This window comes from Manacus candei, unplaced genomic scaffold (genome assembly GCF_025592945.1).
Source record: "Manacus candei isolate 608988 ecotype Guabito, Panama unplaced genomic scaffold, ASM2559294v1 h1tg000073l, whole genome shotgun sequence".
In the NCBI taxonomy this organism is placed as follows: domain Eukaryota; kingdom Metazoa; phylum Chordata; class Aves; order Passeriformes; family Pipridae; genus Manacus; species Manacus candei.
Window position 1 is genome coordinate 3,735,158 of NW_026138121.1, and position 18,394 is coordinate 3,753,551.

An 18,394-nucleotide genomic window follows, 5' to 3' on the forward strand; every position below is an offset into this window, starting at 1 on the left:
ATGGGAGCAGTACCAGCTCTCCTGGGAATGAGTTTTTTAATGGTTTCTAAACTCTTGGTCCTTACATCCTTCTCCTACTGCTTCAGTAAGTGGGCTGACACTGGAGGATGTCCCAGAACCCCTCTGTGTGACAGCCAGGGAGGGGTTGTACACAGGTTATCCCTGCCTGGAGTGTAATAGTCATGGAATCATGGAATCATACAATCATAGAATCAGCCAGGTTGGAAAGGACCTCTGAGATCATCAAGTCCAACCCTTGATCCTCTACTGCCATGATTACCAGCCCATGGCACTGATGCCACATCCAGTCTCATCTTAAAAACCTCCAGGGATGGAGAATCCACCCCTTCCCTGGGCAGCCCATTCCAATGGCTGAGCACCCTCTCTGGAAAGAATTTCTTCCTAATATCCAACCTAAACCTCCCCTGGCAGAGCTTAAGACCAATTCCATAATGACTTGGGTTGGAAGGGACCTTAAAGTTAATCCCATTCCACCTCCTGCCATGGGCAGGGACACCTTCCACTAGCCCAGGTTGTTCCAACCTGGCCTTGGACACTTCCAGGGATGGGGCAGCCACAGGTTCTCTGGGCAACCTGTGCCAGGGCCTCACCACCCTCACAGGGCTGAATTTCTTCCTAATATCCAATCTAAACCTATTTTCTCTCAGTTCAAAGCCATTCTTCCCTGTCCTGTCCCCCCATGCTCAGAGCTCTTCCAAGGGCTGGGTGTTCCTGCCCCCCCAGGATACAAACACTGCTCGTGTTGATGAACTCAGGATGGTGATTTATCACCAGGCACAGCACAGCAAGGACCCAGCAAACCATCCCAGCCTCCACACCCCACCTTCCCCTTCCCAAGGCAGCTGGAGCCCAGCCTGTTCAACATGCTCCTCTCTTGGGAACCCACTGGGAGACAAAATCCCCCCATCCCAGAGCTGCAATAACTTCCCCAGCATTTCTTTGGGTGCCACATCTATTTATAGCAAGCTGAGAAAATACCCTGTCAGGCTGAGCCAGGAGTGCAGCTTTGCCTTCAGCCTGGAGATTTCAGCCAGCAGCACAGACCTGCAGGCCCCCAAATCCGATGGCTTTCCAGGCAGAGTTTATCCCGTATTTCTCGTGGCCTCAGCACGGTCTGGTTGTTCCCTGCAGCTCGTTAGGAGCAGCAGTGGTGGGGATGGATTGTTCTGGAAAGCCAAGGGCATTGATTTGCAGCTTGAAATCAGTGTTAACTTTTGAAAACAGCTTCCTAATTTGGTAATTTTAGGCAGAAATGGATTAAACAGCCGGGAGAGACAAAGAAAAAACAGGAAATAAAGTAGACAGGGATTAGGGTGGACCACTTATCCTTCCCTCCTGCTGCAAGAGGTGGTTGGCTGTTTTTAAGCAAAATCTTGCAGGCACATCCAGCTAATTCCTGGAAGCCTGCACTAGCAGGGATCCCACTGCTCCCCAACACCGCTCCTATTTGTGTTTAGGGAAGGAATGAGAGCTGTGGGGTTGGCAGAGGTGACCCTGAGGGTCCCACAGATGAGACCACCCATCACAGGGTGCTGCTGTCAATGCTCATTAGCAGGGAGATAATTATTCCCCTCTCCTCAGTCACCAAATTCTTGCACAAACAATCTGATTATATTTAAACTGCTTAAAAACCATCAGAGATAATCAATTAACAATAAAGATCTGCCATTCTGCAATCGATTTTTTCATCTGCCTGCAGAGTTTTCCTGGTTGGAGGAAGTTCCCTGGAGCTGGAGGGTGATTTTCAGGGTGAAATAAGTTGGTGTTGCTGGCCCCAGTTTCCCAGTAAGGGTGAGCCCCAGGGAGCTGCCAGAGGACAGGTGAGGTGTGATGGAAATGATCAGTTTGGCCAAAAAGCTTTCAAGAAGAAAGAAAAAAAATTGTGAAATCAGCAGAGGATGGAAGTCAAAGGAGATGCTGTTGTTCTCTGAATGTTTGTGAGAGGAAAAGAAGAAGGAACTGATTTATCCAGCAGGTAGGGACAGGAGGGGGAAAAAAATCAAATTGATCAAAAAATTAAATATTCATAGGACATTATTCATCAAGATTCATCTTGCCAAGTGGGTGAAATGAGGCAAGGGAAGAAATTAGCTTGCTTGAGAGTGTCAAAGTGATTATGTGATTAAATTGCAATTTATAATTTCTCCTTCAAAAGTGTTACTCCTTGATTTGTGTGTCTGCCCCCTCTCTGTTTTGCCTGAGGTGTCCCATCCTGTGTGTGACCAGTGCCTGCACAGGGCTGGTCTCAGAGCAAAGCCTGCAGACACCTCCTGCAGTACCCGTGCAGGGCCAGGAGGTCCCTGTGCCCAGCACACCCTCTGCCAGCTTTTCCCATTGTTTATTTTACCTAGAGGCTACTTGTGACCCTCCTCCCTCCATTCCAGCAGATCCACAGCTTCCTTTACCCATTCCACAGGTTCCTCTCTGCTCCCCTCAGCTCCTCACTCTGTTGCACCACATCATCCCTCCTCCAGCTGGATCTGTGAGCAGGTTTGGTGTACAAAAGCCATGTTTTGGTGCTTGTTTCTGTAATCCCTGGGGGCTGCAGCTTCCACTCACACAACCCTCACTCCAGCACATCCCAGATGCTGCCCAGTGCAGGCAGAAAAAGCAGGGAATAAACTTGTTCTCATCTTTTATTTGAGAACTCAGCCTCTCGTTGTTGTTGTTGTTGTTGTACTTACCCTAGAAAGCAAAGCTATTTCTGTTTTGCTGCCCAATAAAGATTTAGTGGCATATGTTGGCTGTTTGAAAAAACACACTATTAATTCCTGGCTTGTTTATGAACAGCACAAGGCTTGCACAGGTTAATTAGTTGAGGAAGGCTTTTCTTCAAGTGAATGAGCAGGCTCGGGGTTTATAGCTCTGTCACCCAGTTTATTTGTTCACTTTCTGTTTTATTTGCAAATACACTCACACAACAATAAATAAAATCAGCCATGACAAGGCTTGTGTCTGCAGCAAACATTTAAGCCCTGCCAAGGCAGTAATCCACAGAACACCTGGAGCTGTCAGCCTGCAGGGGCTGGGTTTGTCTCTCAAGCAGTGGGAGGGATGTCTGGGGGGACAGGGGCTGTGCCCAACTGCAGCCAAGAGGGATTGGGAAGGAGGGGGCAGGTGGGAGAAATGACAGTGTGGTGTGGGCTGCAGAGACACCAGGAAAACACAGCAGCTGCTGTTTGTAGGGAGAGAAACCTTCACCCCTGAGCCACCTCCATGGGCTCTGGCTGGTGCAGAATCACTGAATTGTTTGGGTTGGGAGGCACCTCTGGAGATCATCCAGTCCAACCCCCCTGCCCAGGCACAGTCACCTGGAGCAGGTTACAAAGGAAATCATGCAGGTGGGTTTGGAATGTCTCCAGACCCTCCCTAGGCAGCTGTCCCAGTGCTCTGCCACCCTCCAGGGAAAGAAATTCTTCCTCATGTTGAGGTGGAACTTGCTATGTTTTAGTTTATGGCCATTGCTCCTCCTTCTGTCACTGGGTACCACTGACATGAGTCTGGCACCATCCTGGCACCCCTTGGAGAGATTTGTATGGATTGATGAGATCCCCTCTCAGTTAATCTTTACTGACAACCACCCTGCCCTGGTCAAATGTAGTTAGTGGATCAAGGGGTTGCTTTGCTCTGGGGAGGTGGAAAAGGATGAACCTGGGCTCTGAAGCAGAGCAGCAGCTTGTGATGAAATGAAACACTGAGTGAGAGCTGGAGCACCACAGCTGGAGGAACTGCGGGGATGAGGTGGCTGAAGGGACCTGGATGGGCCTGGAGAGCTTCATCCCACGGACACTGCAGGGCTTGGAGTAGCTGCTTTCCTATCCCTGGTTAACAGTGTTGCTCCTGTAAGTGCCATTACTTTAATCATTAAACTGAGTCCCCAGGACATCTCCCATTTGTTGCCAAGCCACTGGCAGTGGAATGGCTTTTCCTGAAGGAGTCCATGTCCTCATCCAAAACCATGTCCCACTGACCTCTTTCAGGCACAGTTGTAAGAAAAGCATTGCCTGCTCATCCAGCTGCTGTCACTCTGCTTTGGAAGAGTGACAACACTGCTTTGAAATATTCAGGCTGGTCTTCTGCTCCCAGGGTGAGGGTATGGCCAGTGAGCAGAGGGCTGGAAAGGAAGAAAAGCTCCTTTGGCATTGAAAGCCAACAAGAACATCTCCTAAAGTGCAGGTTTGGGCTGATAGAACACTGGAATGACACTGAGCTCAAGGAGAACTCAGCCTGATTAAACTGCTTTAAATCCCTTTACTTGGTCGTTTCTGCCTCACTTGCAAGAGGTCGTTATAATTACTTGGCATGGGCAGCCACTACTCAGAGGTTCTGGGCCAGGGTAGCAGAAGACATGATTGTCTCATAAACCTAATGAGCCATATTGATCACTGGAGGAAAAGGACCGAGGTATAAACAGCCCATATTCTTTATTTGTCTGGTTGGCAGACCTGTGTTTGCAGCCTGGGCTTGACAGTGAGTTATGGAGGGTGCCTTGGGTTGTGTTACTTCTCACACAGTTCAGCATTTGCATCCCCTCCCCTTGTCACCACAATCAGTGATGGATGGAAAGTGAATTTGGACCCTGCTTTGAATCAGCCCAGGGTGTCCATGAGCTGATGGCAGGGGAAGTTTGGGAGCTGCAGGACAGTGTGGCCCCATTGTTTTCTCATTGGCACTTTTGAGTGCAATAAGATCTTGTTTTTATTTTTCCTGACTCTGACGATACATCAAAGCTTATGAACACTTCAGTATTTAAAAAGGGGCTTATAAAAACAGAGTGACTTTTTACAGAGGTACATAGTGATAGGGCAAGGGGGAATGGTTTCAAACTAAAAGAGGAGAGATTTGGATTATGTGTTAGGAAGAAATTCCTCCCTGGGAGGGTGGGGAGGCCCTGGCACAGGTTACCCAGAGAAGCTGTGGCTGCCCCATCCCTGGAAGTGTCCAAGGCCAGGTTGGACAGGGCTTGGAACAACCTGGGCTAGTGGAAGGTGTCCCTGCCTGTGACAGGGGGTGGAACTTGGTGATTTTTAAGTTCCCTTCCAACCCAAACCATTTGATGACTCTATGATATCACTCCCTCAGCATTTAGGGGTTTATCAGGACTTTTTTTTCCCCTCTTCACTTCTCAGAAATGTTTTCTGTAGATCTTTTGCCAACCACTTGCTCCAGAGGCTTTTTTTTTGTTGTAGAAATTTTTTTTCCCCTCCCTGAAATCAGTGAAAACAAAAGATTTCTCTAAGTCCTCTGTCTTTCCTGTCTGTGCTACACTGGCTGCCCACCTTGAATTCTGAAGGGCTCGTGATGTGACTTTATTTGTCTTGTGTGGTCCAGGACTGATGCAGGAGCAAAGTCCCAGTGAGGCAGCACTGGCTCCACTCTCCTCCCAGTGTTTCCAACTGGGAAATGGCTCCACCACTCCTGCTCTTAATGCAGCTCTTTTTTAATTGACAGTGACTCTTAGTGCCTTACTCTGCATTTTATACCTTCAAATGAGCGACCTTTGATGTTGTGTTGATTAATCATTTGTGTAATGGGAGCGCTTTGCTGCCCCAGATAATAACTGGGGTACTGGGGGGTGTGGGGGTCCTTCCCAGAGGACCCCACAGGCCCTGATGGAGGTGGGAGCCTTGAGGTTACATCTGGGGCAGCCCCAGCACATTTTTCTTTATTGAATCCCAGGGTTTGGTGGTGCTGAGGGGAACAGCATCAGTTCAGACGCTCGAGGGACGAGGACAAGGCAGGAGCTGCTCCTCACCTGCTCCCCAGGGACGTGCTCAGAAATGCTAGTTGCACAAAACAGTAGAAACGAGGCAGTAGGAAATTAAATATGCTTATTAGAGCTAAAAATAGCAGCTCTGTTCTTTGGTGATGCATGAAAAAAGAAAGCCCCCTGTACCAGAAAAATACTCTGGGCCTCTGCCAGGCAACAGATGTGAGGAACCTCTCGCAGCCTCGGTGGCGGAGCTGGTGCCGCTGCCTCCCAACCTCAGGGCTCCTATTTTTAGCAGCAGATCAATGTAGGCTTTTCTGCCCGTGAAGGAAAAGGCAGGCTGGGCTGTCCAGCCAGCAGGGCAGGTGTGAGGAAGGCTGTGTTAAATATTCATTCCTGTCACACAAAGAGTCGCTCCCTCTCCGTGGCTCGGGCGATGCGGAGGGAGAACCCACATGGGATCTTGAGGAGCTCAATACAACGAGGCACCTCACTGACCTGGCAGCACTAAGGCAGTGCCATCCTTGAGGAGTTCCCACTCCTTGAGCAAGCAAATCAGCCAGATACTTCGAGTTATGCTGCTGGTGGGTCCATGCATCCGTCTGTGGGTGGAGGTGGCGCATCCTTGATCAGGGCATTGGGTATGAATCCAGTGTCTGAGACCTCAAACCAAAGCATTTTGCAAGCTGGTATTAATTAACCTTGGCAATGCCCTTGTTCCTGCACTGTAATACAGCACACACCAGTCCTGCCACCCTGGTACTTGCTGTGGGGAAACTGAGGCAGGCAGGGATGACCCATCTCTTCTGTGCCCTCCAAAGAGCCACAGAGCCCATGTCACCCTAGTCCCCAGTCCAGTAATTCAGTGTGCATTGCTCCTGCAAACTGGTGTCATTCAGGCAGGCTACAAAGCTGCTCTTTTCCCAAAAGCTGCTTTCTTTCAGATGCAGCTTTGAACCTGTCTCTGCCCGTGTGAGAGGGAGCTGAAACATCGGCAGCGACAAGTCGGCTCCATTCCCCGGGCAGAAGGTGCAATGCTGCACCCCTGTGGGAACCGGGAGCCTTGGACATCAAACCTGGGATCTCTGGGTGGACACACACGAGCTTTCTGTGATCTATTTAAGCCTAAGTAGCCCAGGCACTAAAAGAGAGGGAGGAAGGGGGGCCCTGGGCATGCGACTTCTTTCTTAAAGAACTGGTGGTGCTGCAGTTCCCTGAGGGATGGAGGCAGCTGAGATTTCTCCAGGTTGCAGGGATCCTGCAGGTGTATTTTGGAGCTAACAAGCAGTCAGCACTGTCCCTTCTTGCAGGCAGATTAACCCTCTAAACTCGACACACGTTTCATCTGGAAGTAGGTATATTTGATCATAGAAGGGGGAAAAATTAAACAGGAGCCCCACGCAAATAGGAAGTTATGCAAATCACCTGTACATTAGACTGATGAAGTTTGGTGTTGCTGTTTCAACTCACACTGCCTGAATGCAAATTCTAAAGCAATCTGCCAAATGCCAGCAAGCCTGACATGCATGACAACATCAGGCCAGTTCCCCTGGTCCTCTGTGCTGCTGCTACTTCAGTTCCCTCCAATATTGTACATATTATAACAATGTCATACATATTATAACAGTATTATACATATTTTAACAATAACAGACATATTATGACAATATTATACATCCTTTCTGACCTTTTCCTTGTCTGTCCCCTGCTCCTCCTGGGAGGGGAGAGTTGTTCAGCATGGATGGGAGAGAGTTTGCTCTGGTTCACAGGGACCATCATCTGCCTTAACTCCAGTCCATCATAGAATTATAGAATATCCTGAGCTGGAAGGGACCCACAAGGATCATCCAGTCCAGCTCCTGGCCCTGCCCAGGACACCCCAAAATCCCACCCTGTGCCTGACAGAGTTGTCCAAACGCTCCCTGAGCTCTGGCAGCCTTGGGGCCATGCCCACTGTTCCAGTGCCCAACCATCCCCCGGGGGAAGAACCTGAGATTTGCCTTAGAATCCTCAGATTTAAATGGGTTGGCTCGATGGAAATTTGTCCTCTGAGCTCCCTTTTGCGCTGGGGGTTTTTCAAGAGGATCTTTCCCAGAGCTGCCAGCAGAATTCTGCATGAGGCCACCAAGGCAGGGATTTTCAGCATGGAATTATCAGAGGCTCCAAGATGCTGGCAGGCTGGCCGGGGATTAATCGGGGCGGCCACACAAGTGTCCTCTCGTTATTAAACCAAATGAGTCATTTTCTCAATAAGCTGTTATATGTGTTAGAGAAAAGGCTTTCCTGGGTAATAAAAACCCAACTGTATTTTCTCAGCAGATGTAATAAAGCGAGGGCTTGACCGAGTTCTGGAGCAGCATCCAAGACACGATCCATCACCCATGAGGAGCCTGGAGCTCCCTGTGGCACAGCAACCTTGGATGCTGTGGCTTCTTGCCCATGAACCAGTGATTTCCTGAACTGTGAGAGAGGGCTGGAGCCTCACTCCTCTCAGGCTGATTTAATGCTACTGTGACTTTGCTGAAGTGCAGGGTAATTTACGAGTTCTGGGAAAAGAATATGGATTTAATGAGAGGGTTTTAAACCTCGCAGCTGCCGGATTGAAACAGTCGCCCCACGTCTTGCTCAGGTGTTTCTCCCTGTACCTGTAATGCTTTGCCTGTTCCCTCTGTGTTCATATTTAAACAAGGACTTGCCCTTGCATTCCACCTCCTGCACTGACATCATGCTCGAGCCATCCTGCTTCACCTCTGCTCCTCCAGCTGGAGCAGGAAAATCATCTTTAACAGTCACTGCATTAATATTTTAAGATCTGTCGTGGTTTAACCCCACTGGAGCTAAATCCAAAAAATAGGAAATATTCTTGAATGTCTGGCCCCGTCATCTCCTTCTGCCTTTTTACTCTTAAATATACTGGAGAGGAAATATCAGCCTTAGGTTTTGCTGCTTCCCAGGCCCTGTTTGCTTTCAGGAATAGGTGAGGGGGGGTTGGGTGTCAGCTCTCCTGAGCAGCTCAGGCTCACTGTAATTGTGTTATTTCATTATTGTCACTATTTAGGTCCGAGGCTGGGCTGGCCAGGGGAGTGGGCTTCTGGCACAGCTGGGTGATGTTCCCTCTGCAAAGCAGGGAGGCTGCAGGGGACAGAGCCAGTGGCTGGGTGTTCCTCAGCACATCATTCCCAGCAGCAGGTGCTGGGAATGTGGGGGTGCTGCCCATAAAAATGTCCATTTTTGACTGCAAACCAAGCCCTGAGATGGCAAGTGAAACACCAGCAGTGGTGGTAGTTTGCCTGCTCTGCCCTTGGCTCCTGCTGCAGTGTGTGGTGCTGGGGACGGTGCCCAGCTCCATCCTGTACCAGCTGGGGTGCTGGCACGGTGCAGCCGGGTGATGGAGGATCTGGGGCACCCCTGTGCCCCCACCTCGCTGCCCACTGATCACACCTGAGCCCAGCCACGCTGAGAAAGCACTTGGGCAGAGTAAACACACAATTAGTAAACGTGTGAGCAGCACAGAGCAGAAATCACTGTCTCAGCTGCCCCCAGGACTCTGCACCGCGGTTTAATCGGGTATGAAATCACAGTGATCTCAGAGCCGCCTTCCAGAAGTTATTTGTAAGTGAAGTCCTAATGCAGACGGGGCTCTTATTATTCCTCCTGACTTGCCTCATTGCCCATGGCCTTTAAAATGTTGCTTTCACATCCTCTTCCTTCTCATGTTCCCTCTGCCAGCTCGGAACTAATCCAAGCAGGACCTGGGTGACTCCTGCTCCTCTTTCAGAGCTGCATTAGCCCTGGCTGATGTCTGTCATGTTCCTTGGATGAACAGGAACCTCTCTGAGGTTTCTGGAATAAGAGATCTGCCAGGGAGAAGGGAGGGGAGAGAGCCTGGTGCATGAAACAGCTCAGAAATGCCATATTTGTGTTTGCTTTAACCTCTCCAGACAGAGCCTTCAGGAGACCTTTTCTCAGTCCCACAGCTCTTCCCCATCCACCTCTTCCCTGGAAGGATGCTGCTGAGAAACAGCCAAAAGTCCTTCCAGGCAGAAGCAAAGTTTATTTATATTCTTTCATATTCCCTCCATTTCAGAAGACTCTGTGTGTTGTGGCTGAAGTTGCTGTGGAATTGTGTCCTGCTCCTTGCCCTGCACTCCAAGGAACACAGGCAGCTCTGGAACTCAAAGGTCTGTTTTGTTGCAGGGTGTATTTCTTGTGGATGTATGTTAATGTTGCTCATCAATGTAAGTAGGATCAATAGTGATCTATCACTTGGGGCTGTACCATCCATCCCACCCTGGTCCTGTGAGTGTTCTGCTCAGAGTGAGATGTTGGCAAAGGCCAACATGGGACAGAGAATGTGTTTGAGCAGCCACGAGCCAGAAAACACACTGAAAGTGCTGGGGTTTTTTATTTTGAAGTTTGTGGGTTTTTTTGAAAGTCCTGACTTTGAGGGGGAAGCTGGAAATTTTGAGGTTCTTCACTGCCTCCCCATCTGTGGGTCTGCTGCATCTCCTCTGCCTCTTGTGCCTGATTCCCAGCAGCTCTCATCTCAACAGCACTTCAGAGCTGAGAGAAAACCACCTCATGGCACACTCATCCTTGCTTTAAGTAGCCTCTGGTGAATTAACCCAGAGTTTCTGGCCATAGTGGGATTTTCCCAGTTTGGGGAAGGGAGGGTGGGTTCAGCAGGTCCCGAGGGGCTGCTGGAGGGAGGATACTGCAGAGCCCTCACACTGTTTTCTTTCTGGCCCATTGATCCCCATTAGGAAAGCCCTCAGTGCTGCTCTGCCTGCTGAGAGAAACCCTCCTCAGCACATTAACAGAACAGCAGAGCTGGCACACAAAGACCCAGCTGAAGCCAAGGAATGTGGAGTCAGAGGGAGATGCTGGAGGATTTTGCCTTTGCTGGCAGACTCAGTGTGGAGAGCTCAGGAAGGCAGAGCCTGGGGATGTAGCAAGGGCCAAATTTCTGTGGGCAGAGGAAACATCATAAACCTGGGAGTTGGATAATCTGGATAATGTGATGCTGGGATCTTCTCAGCATCGAGGAGAGAAGGCTCTGGGGAGGCTTCATTGCAGCCCTCCAGCACCTAAAGGGGGCTTATAAAACAGAGGGAGAGTGACTTTTGGGGTGGGCAGATAGTGATAGGAAAGGGGGCAGAGTTTTAAATTAAAAGAGGAATGATTTAGATTAGATATCAGAAAGAAATTATTTACTCAGAGGGTGGTGAGGCCCTGGCACAGGTTGCCCAGAGAAGTTGTGGCTGCCCCATCCCTGGAAGTATCCAAAGCCAGGTTGGACGGGGCTTGAAGCAACCTGGGCTAGTGGAATTTGTCCCTGCCCATGGCAGGGGTTGGAACGAGATGATCTTCCAACCCAAACCAGTCTGGGATTCTGTGATCTGAGGGTCACACATGGGAGCAGTTTTGGAAGCCTGGATCCCATCCTCACCTGGGCTGCAGTAGGAATTCAGGGCTGAGCAAGCACAGCAGCAGCCAGGGAAGAAGGACCAGGAAAATCTCAGGCTCTTGTTCTCCTCCAAAGCTGGATCCAATCTCTTCCCACCACTATTGCCCTTCCTGTGACAGTGGTTTCTCAAAGACTTGTGCAGGAGAGGGGCAGAGAAACTGATATCTGGAAGGGGCTGGAGGAAGGTCTGGATGTTTTCAGAAGATGGATGAGGATGTGACTCCAAGGACAAATCTGGAATTACAGTGCTGCTGCTGCTGCTGAGAGGAGAGGTCTGAATCCTGAATTTTTTCTTGTGGAGGTGCAGTGAGGTGGTTTTTAAAGACAAATTTCAAGTCAGGCCACATATATCATTAAGGATGTGGGACTTCAGGAGGCTTTATTATTAATTAACATTTATATTGCAGTGATGCCTAGGGAACCCTCCATGAAATCAGGGTCCTGTTATGTGAGGGCTGTACAAACAGACTGTGCAGCCCTGTCCCTGCTCCAAAGAGCTCACAAACCAGATGGAATGAATGGAAAAGGGAGACAAATCAAGTCAGAGAGGAGCAAATTTGAGGCATCCTCAGGTGTGGGTGGCCAGGCATGGCCCCACAGTGCCAGAGCTGGCTGTCCTGGGCTGGCTTCTCCCCTGAGGGACATTCTTGTGACCTCCTTAACCATCAGTGTGAATGGCACTTGGCAGTGCAGGAGCCCTGCAATCCGTGGGTAGGAATGTCTCTGGAACATTAGTTTACTGTTGCAGGAACCAGCTGCTCGTGCTCTTGTTTTGATTAAAAAAACCAAACCCCTGTGAAGCAGGGAAACTCCTGGCTGCTGTCCTGGGAGAAAATTCACCTCTGCCCCTGCATTGCACTGGAATGGGAGCAGTTCCTACCCCAGGTGTTGTTTCATCTGGTTGCATCTCTGCATAAACCATATTTATATTTTTCCTTCAGTGATAGACTCAATGCATTTTGCAGTCTGTCTGCAGGACCACTTGCTGTTCCCCAGCTGAAGTGAGGTGGAGTGCAGAGCTCCCCTGTGCTCCTACAGAGAGTTAGACACAGGGGAAGGAGCCCATTGCTGCAAGGTCTGCTCCTCCTCTGGAGAGGCTCCCTCCTCTCCAAGGGCACAGAGTTCTCCCTAAAGATACCAAGTTCCTGAAGCAGTCAGTATTTCTTATTTTCACGTAATACCCACAGAAGGTACAGCTGTTTTCTGCTGACTTCCTCTATCCCCTGTGATGCAGCATAACTCCTAATTTCTGCATCCTTGGTCAGTGGCTGCTCCATCTGTGGTGTTCCCACAGGATGTCTGGTGGGTGAAGAACTTCCCCCGTGCTCCCCAGCTTCAGCTCTTTGTGGTGTCCCTTCCACCAGTGGCAGGATTGCAGCAAGTTCCTCTTCTTGGAGCTTTTCTGCTCTGTGATTCCCCATTTGGTGTCTGTGAAATGTCCAGCAAAGCTGCTCATTCCTGGTGTTGGCTCCTGAGAGCTCCTTGCACGTGGGTCTCAACAGACCCAGGGCAGGGACACGGAAAGGATGAAGGCAGGCAGCTGGGCTCCTCCATCCCATCCTTCTATTGGCATTCAGAACCCAGGTCCAAACCTCATTTTCTGTGGATTTTGCTCCTCCCTGGTGAGGTTCAAAGCAGGACAAACCTGCACACGTGCTGAGAGCTGTTTGTTCCCTGTGAGCAGGGTCAGCAGTGCCACGAGCTGGCTGGTTTTGAGTTAATTATGTCCTTTTGAATGTGTCTCTGTTTGTTTTACTGCTGTTGTCCTATACTATGCTGTAGTGCAATTAATCAAGTGTCAGGATGCTCCCAGCCCTCCTACAGCATCTTCCATGAGATGCTATTTAAAATGAGATGTTTTGCTCATTACAGTGGGTTGGTTTAACCAAAGCTCAGAGCTGTTCAGTGGGGCTGGGAGAGCCAACCCTGCGTGGGGATGTCACAGAGGGAGGTTTCTCCTCCTCTTTTAAATGCAGGAAGAGATGCTTCAAGGCTTCAGACAGTAATGTAAAATAATAAATGAGTTTCCAGGAGGGAGAAATAAAACAGAACGAAGCAGCTTGTGGAGAAAGACAGCCCGGGATTGATGGCAAGAACAGGTGCCATGCAGAAATATGTCCCTCAGAAATGAGGACTAATTTACACTGGGCTGCTATGAAGCTGTGTGAGCCTAACACGGTTCCTTGTACTCCCTCTCTTTTCCACTTAGAGGGATAATTAGGAAACATTAGCCAGCCAGTTCAGGGAGAACTCATCCTTCCCGTTCCTTGTCCTGGTTTTCACACTTCTCTCCTCTCTGCTCTCCCAACTGCAGAGGCACAGAAATCAATCAGGGTCCCGGGGCTTTTGGAAGATTGTCCATCAGGGAAAGCAATTTCCCAACACATGGAGTGTAGGGTAATTCAGAGAAAGCAAGACTCTGCTCTCAGGTGAGGGTAATTTCAAAGTATATTTCTGTTTTCTACTTCTTTTACGTCCTGGTCTGGCCAGAACAGTATTATGAGCTTTGGAGAAAGAGCCCAGCATGGTAAATGAGGTGGCAACAAACTCCTGCTCCTTATCAAAGCATTCAATCACTGTCAGGAAAGTCCTCACTAACCCAGCACTCCTGGAGTGCTTTTTCCTGAGGAATTGCTAAAGAGCTTCAGGAGAGCAAAGCAACATTTCCCCTCGCTGCCTATAATTGATATTTTAGGTGTGGCAAGAAGCTCCCTGCCCAGGGAGGTCAATGCCACCTGCCAGGAAGCAAAGGCTGTGTCCCCTCTGTGCTCCCTGTGCTCCCAGCAGAGGGACATTATGTCCATGTGAGAGACTGGTGGATGAGTCAATGGATGAATAAATGCTCATGGAGCAAAGAGAAATCATCTGAAGGGATTAGAAAATCTGGAATTGTTCCTGGGCTGGGGTTGGGACAGGACTGGGGGAGGAATTATCTGTCAGCTTCCTGCAGGGCAAAGCTGGGATGAACAAGACCTTACTGGAGACTTAATGCCCAGTTTGTTCAGCTCCAGAATTGCACGAATGAGGCCAGACCTTCCCCCTGTAGTCTTTTCCAACCTGACCCATTCTGTGCTTCTGTGAATGCAGGCAGTGTCCTGAGGGGTCTTTTTATCTAAATATGACACATAAATGCACATGATATGCATGTATAAAGATAAAAAAAGCAAATTTAATTTCCTCTCAGCGGGTACTTCCATTTATCAGATATATCAACAAAATTTCTTTCGGTTTTTTCATGAAGTTGCACGAAGGAGGCACCGAAGCAGTCACTTGATAACAACAAAGAATCAGCTTCCCAAATGAGAAATCTGCCTCTTGTGTCATAAAAAAGACTTTTCTGTGTTACCTTTGGAGAAGTTACAGCTGTTAAATCCTACATAACGTAACGCAAGCCTTCCTGGAGTGCTGAGAAAGCCAATTCAGGCGGAGCCAGAGAGCCAAGGAATGAAAGGGAAACACTTAGCAACTGAAAATACAAAGTGCCTGATTGGGAAAAGGGGTTTCCCAACATCCTTTGAACTGGAGCTGCCTCTTGGCTGCTGGAGTAGGCTCGCTCCAGCACTTCCCAAAGCAATTGAGGGAGATGGAAGGAGCGATAGTCTGGCTGCGAGGCAGGGAACCCTCAGCCAGGAGTCGCTTCCCTGCTGAGCCGAGTGTCTTTTCCTGCAAGGCGGGAACAGCAGCTGGGAGCAGCTCCAGGAGCTTCTGCGTGGCTCTGCAGTGACATTTGGACTGATGGCAGCTCCCTCTGGCCCAGGCAAGGGGTGGGGATCAGCAGCCAAACTCCGGCAGAGCCAGACCCAGCCAGGGAGCCCAGGCTGGATCCGGGGCTCCCACAGCCCATCGCTCCTTCCTGAGACACCAACACCACTCAAAGGACTTTTTGGTGCACAGGAAGCACACTCATAATTTGGGCACCACAGTGTTCCCAAGAGAGAGTATGTATATACATATATATATATATATAAGTATAAGGAATAATGCTGAAAGGATTTTCCCCTTTTTTGCATGCTTACTTTGGAAGAGTGAGGCTTTTTTTTTTTTTTTTTGGGCTTGCCCACCATATATTTTTATAAAATGCTTTATTCCTATTTCCCTGAGGTATAATTGGATTTTTCTCGATAAGCTAAAAAAAGGAATTTAGAACACCTCTTCAGCATTCACTTGTTTAAAAGCAAACAATACCCCAACACTTAAAACCAAGGGTGCACTTTTAAAAGCAAGGCAAGGCAGTAACTTGTGCTTTAAAAAGCCCCACAAGTTTTATGAAGCTATTTTACACGGCTCCGGAGTTTCAGGAGGGAAGGAAAAACCACTCAGTCAAACCCAGAATATATTTTTATAGCCACAAAATTTCTAGAATGAGGCTATAGATCTTGTGTTAATACGGGGAGCCTTCAGAAATCCACACCCCACCCTTGCCAGCACAAACAACACGCAGCTCTAGAGATGATATTTAAAAAGAAAAAATACATAACTCCCAGGGAGGCAGGGCTGGCTCTTCTCCCAGATGGATTCTCGTTTCAACAACATCAAGAACATGACAGATGTGCTTCTTTCTAATTGTTTGTGTTTGTGGTTTATCTCTGTGATACATCAGGAGGAATCTCTCTGATGTGTTCCCTCCTGGAAGCTTTTTTTGGTGATTAATGCTCTCCAGAGGGCTGTGAGCCTGCTCAGTGCTGCTGAGGGGGCTGGACCCCATCCTGGTTCCTCCTTTGGGATCCCAGAGAGCCAAGACCTCCCACTCTCCCCCTGCAGGACCTGCAGCCCCCCAAGAGCCCCTCGCTCTTCTTTTGACTCCTGTCCCACGCTGTGACCAGACACAGGGAACCAGAAGCACCTGCACACCCTTGTGCTTGTCCTCATGGACGTGCAGGTGTTGGGGCCATCTGGATGTGCCTCTGTTGTGTCCTTACCCCAGAAATCCACCCTGCAGGCAATCCCAGGCAGGCATCTCCTTTTCCTGCCTGTATCTGACACTCCTGCTGATCACAGAAATCATGGAATGGCTGGGTTGGAGGGGACCTTAAAGATCCTCCAGTTCCGCCCCTTGCCATGGGCAGGGACACTTTCCACTAGCCCAGGTTGCCCCAAGCCCCACCCAACCCTGGACACTTCCAGGGATGGGGCAGCCACAGCTTCTCCAGGCAACCTGTGCCAGGGCCTGCACTGCATGTTAAAAGAAATATACAAATATAAAGTGACCAAACAGCCTAGAAAGAAATGTCTTCCAGACCTGGAAAGCCTCCTCCTTCTCCTGTACAGCTAATTTATTGCCCCCCAAATACAGACCCGTGGGCACCTGAATATATTCTTTATTTTTTAATATAGTTTTTCTGTATGGGTTCAGCTATGAAATGATTTTTTTCTCTCATCTGCACTAATTTTCTGGATTTCAAGGCTGCAGTTGTTTATTTGCCATCCCTGAGACCACCTAGGACGTTTAGGACTCTCAGTCCCTTCAGATGTTTGCTCTTCAGCTGCTGTGGGTTCACCAAGTGTCCTCCCCAAGCCCCAGAACAGAGAAGCTTTTGGTGCCAGATGTTCCCTGATGTAGCTCATGTATCCGTGACCTTTCCAGGCTCAATTCATCACCAATCAATCAGCCTCACGCAAAGCTCTCTCCACACAAAGGTCTCCTTTCTCCTGTGTTTCCAGGAGTGGCACCGGGCAGCGTCAGGAATGTTCGCAGCAGGAATGACCAGCGAGCAGATGATCCCGCCGATGATCTGTGCCAACGTGGAAATACAGGGAAATACAACCCCTCCCTGGCTGCTCGAGATGGAAACGTCAATAACCTTTCAGCTGTAATTTGTGGGACTTGGAAAAACAGTTCCAGCGCGGCGATTCTTGGAAAATCCGAGCTCCCGTTGAGCAGCGAGTGCTGCGGACACGCGGGGGAGCTGCAGCCACGCGAACGAGGGAGCAGATCCCACCCACCCGTGTTCCACACGCCGGATTCCCGGGGCTCGGAGCGGTTTGGGGCTGCAAACCTGGATTGGTTTGGATTTCAAACGGTGATTGAGCCCGAAGTCAACACAGAAGTGCAGGTGGTGGGGACGGTCTGCATGTGCGAGCATCGAGCCCTCACTGACCATCACACCCGATGTGGATCTTTGTCCCTACCCGCTTTTCCCTCAAAGCCCTTTTTTTCCGGGAAGATGAGATGCTGTAGCAGTTTACAGCCAGCTTACAGGTCTCCCTGGCAGGCTGCACGTCCTGCTCTCGCAGGATGTGGTGAGTTAAGTCAGCTTTTGCTTTGTCCAACTTCCTTAATCTGCAGCACCCCATGAGCCCCCTTCCCCTTTTCTGAGCAACCCTCCTGCAGACAGCCCATCCATCTCCCTCTGCCAGCAGCCACCTCCTCCCTTGGTTCTACCAGGACTTCCCAGAGCATCCCCCTCCTCTTACACCCTCTCCAGCCCATCCTTCCTTCTCCAAGGGCTTCACTCAGCACCCTCATGTCCTATGAGGGTGTTTAGGCAGTGAAGAGAAGCCTGTGACGGGAGCTATCACCATTTTTCAGGTATATGATTAAAGGATGTCTGCCCTAAAACCATATTTCAAGGACAAAAGAAGAGACAACAGGTGAAAAGCAGAGAGCCAGGAGAAGCCCAGGGTGAGAGAAAGGTAATTACAATTACAGGTCTTAATATACCAACTGCTCGTGGCAGTGCCACAAGGGCACTTCCAGGCTGGCATGGCTCAGGAGAGGTAACCCATGTGCATTTTTCCCCCCTGGGCTCTGAGACAGCGACACCAGAGGCGCTGCAAAACTTCCAGTATTTATTGAGGCTGGGAAATAATGCTCAGACAGCCTGTCTAGACAAAACCATCCTCTGAACATCCTAGACACGAGACTGCAATGGTTAGAGGTGGCATTGTCTCTACGTAAAGTCCTGTCACCATGTGACACCTTTTTGCAGTGGATTTGGACACTGCTGGTTTCGTGGCATGTGTCACAGGCCCTGTGCTGCAGCTCCATGTGTTCCCAGCGCTTCCCCACCGTCACACTCACACAATCACAGAATCAACGAGGTTGGAAAGGACCTCTGAGGTCATCAAGTCCAACCTATGACCAAACACAACCGTGTCAACTAGACCAGAGCACTGAGGGCCACATCCAGTCTTTCCTTAAAAGCTTCCAGGGACAATGACTCCATCACCACCCTTCCAACATCTAATCACCCTTT